The sequence below is a fragment of the Trichosurus vulpecula genome, chromosome 5, assembly GCF_011100635.1.
Source record: "Trichosurus vulpecula isolate mTriVul1 chromosome 5, mTriVul1.pri, whole genome shotgun sequence".
Lineage (NCBI taxonomy): Eukaryota > Metazoa > Chordata > Mammalia > Diprotodontia > Phalangeridae > Trichosurus > Trichosurus vulpecula.
In genome coordinates, this window is record NC_050577.1 from 251,400,695 (window position 1) to 251,403,708 (window position 3,014).

Genomic DNA, 3,014 nt, shown 5'->3' on the forward strand with positions numbered 1-3,014 from the left:
ATTTCCTTATACCAATCATTGCTCCATGGGTCTTCTAGATTGTTATTAAAGCACTTTTTTTTTTCAAATAGGCCTTTATCTCTCTTTTTTTTTTTCCAGAGGTGGGGACGGGCATATTTATGTGTATACAAGGGAAGGAGAAGGTTAATTGGACTTCTCTCTCAACGGCTTCTCTTTTAAAGATGAGGCCAAGCTCCTGAAAGAAGCTCACAGTCACACCAGTCTGGTAGTTCAAGGCCCCACAGTGGCTGCTGTTATTAGGAGTGAGATTTCTGCTTCCTCTTAGGTGGGGGCTGGCTGGAACTAGGAGTCCTTGCTGTAGGAGGCTGAGGGCCCCTGTGGATGGGCTTCCCATTCTGAAAACAGTCTTCTTAGGGGCATGCTGTTTTTGCTTCACCTCTGCCTGTTCATCTCCCAGCTTCATCTTTGCCTTTCTAGCTTGCTTGTTGTCCTTGACAAGCTTAGGGCTGATTTTTAGGCTGAGGGACCACCTGGGCTTTAGCTGCAGAAGGCCCATCAGTCAGTCTGGAATCTGTGGAGTCTGTGGGGTCTGCTGCTGCATCATTTTTCTTAGACTGAGGTATTGCATTGGGAAACTTCTTGAACTTGGCGATGAAGAAGCCATCCATGTTGTATGTACAGGGATAGGAATGTCAGGTAGAGCAAAGTGTGGGATCGAATCAATGTTCTCTGAAGTGGGGAAAGCCCTCCTGGCCAAAGTCCAGTCCCATAGACACCAGCTGCGCATTCCTCCTCTTCAGGGAATACTCCACCATCCATTCATTTTTTTGTACCACAATGGAGTAAGTGCAGTAGACAATGTAGCCTCCAGTCTTGGAAGCAGCAGAATCAGTAGCACTCAGAAGCAATTCCTTTTGGATATGGACACATCTCTTGAAGTCTTTCTCATTCTTGTTAGTCTTCACAGATGGGCCTGAGAGATGATATCAGTGCTGCTACATGGGGCATCAAGCAGCACCTGATTGAAGCCTCCTACCACCTTAGGGAAATGACGTCCATCATCGTGGCTGCTGATGGTGTTGGTGACCCCCAACTGGTGCAGATTGCCTACAACACTCTTAAGACACTCAGCGGTAGCATCATTGGCAAGGATCACTCCTGTGTTCTTCATCAGTTGGGCCACATAGCTAGTCTTGCCACTAGGGGCACAACAAATATCCAAAATACACTGGTATTCCTGCAGTGCCAAGGCAATGACAGGCAGCATACTGGAAACACCTTGAGGATGTAGTGCCCTGCCAAATACTCAGGGATAGCCCCAGTGGGCACAGAAGAGTCATACACCGCTAGTCCAGTTTTTGACTACCCAAGGGATCCAGATTCACCCTTCAGTTCATCAAGAACTGAGCCAAATTCTGGTGATGGGTTTTCAGAGTGTTGGTCCAGAAGGTGACGGATCAGGGAACCTTATTAGCTTCTAGGAATTCCACTAGCTCAGAAAGAAGGGAAATGTCCATTATCTTGCCAATCAGGAAGTCTCCATAGGAGTAGTACATAGTCAAGTCTTTCCAAAGCCGGCTCAGGTTCTCAGTCCAAGACCGATCTTTCTCTCGCTGAGACCCAAAGTCCTGCAGCACTCCCACAATGTCCGGGATTCACTGGTGTACAGACTGCAGATCTGGAGGCTCTATCTCCTTGCCAGAGAGAAATAGAAATTTTTCATCCTTGTCCAAGTTGATCTGAAGATCCCTATTTTCTTCACCATCATTTTTGGATTTTGGCTGGGGAGAGTGTCCTGCTTCCTCCTTATCACCAGTGTTGTCTGAACTCCACTGACTCAGCATTTCTGCTTCCTGAGCCCTTTGCTTCTGAACAGCCTTCTCAATGGGCAAGAGCTGATCATCTTCATCAGTTTCTTCTTCTGAGGCCACACCATAATCATCTACCACATCATCTTCATTATTCATAGAAGCCCAGCTGATGAGGGCACAGTCTCTGAGAACCCCCTTGAGCCTGGAGTACAGTCTCTGGGAACCCCCTTGAACTCTCCTTGAATCTTCCAACTAGATCTTGCCTTCCCCTAAGGCCATAAGCTTTACATTATCATTAGGCCCAGATCTCCACCTAGCCTAGCCCACCCTTAATCCTGATCAAAGCATCTATACCCTAGCCCAGTTACCCTACCTCTCTTATTGTCTGTCATTTCCAGGTAGCCTACAGCTATTTCCCTACCCTGGAGTCTGACTTCATCCCAGTCCATGGAGTCTGACCTCATCTAGGTCCTCCTTAGACTCCTCCTCAAGACCCTCCCTAAACCCTTCCTCTAGTGACCCCAGACCACCCCTCAATCCCTTCCACAATCTTTGTGTATATATGTCTCATCTTGCCTCCATGAAGGTGCTCAGATTCAATCTAGCTCAGTACGTTGAATCTGGCCCGCTTGTGAAAAGAGGCGTCACAAAGGGTGGATTTCTTAAGACAACCCATTATGGTGAATCCCTAATAAACTTTTTCTTTTTCCTTGGCTGAGAAGGCTTGAGTTGAATTCTTTTGGCAGGACCCGGCGTGTAGGTATTTTGGGGTCTCGAGCACCCCTAGAAACCTATGGTTCCCTACCATCATCATTTTTCTTAAACCTCTTCACAGCTATCCCCTTCACTACCTGCGTCATTGTCCTCAGAGTCCTCCTCTTCATCACTGTTATGAGGCGGGGCTGGGTGCTTTTTGTCCTTAGCAGGTACAAGCAATGTTTTACTTCCTATTTCGAGCCCGGAGGCCTGGGGTCCTTTCTTCCCAGAGGGCTGGACAGCATCTTTTATTATAGGTTTTGGATTAGGAGATAGTTTCTTTGTTTCAGGAACCCCTGAAGACTCTGATCTCCTCATGGCTGCCCTCTTCCTTGCACAGCTAGAGAGCCTCTTCCCATTTTCATCACCAACTGGGGGCAGGAATTTGGTGAGCTTGCTCTCAGCGCCCCTCTGTTTGCAGGTCTTTTGGCCCTTCTTGGGGGAGGCCAACTTGCGCCCCAGGATGCTGTCAAGTACCAGGTCCAT

The 3,014-nt window shown here is 47.8% G+C and overlaps 1 pseudogene; it reads right to left on the reverse strand.

Annotated features, from left to right (window-relative positions):
* Positions 1–257: 257 nt before the first annotated feature.
* LOC118851247 lies at positions 258–3,014 on the reverse strand (annotated as a pseudogene).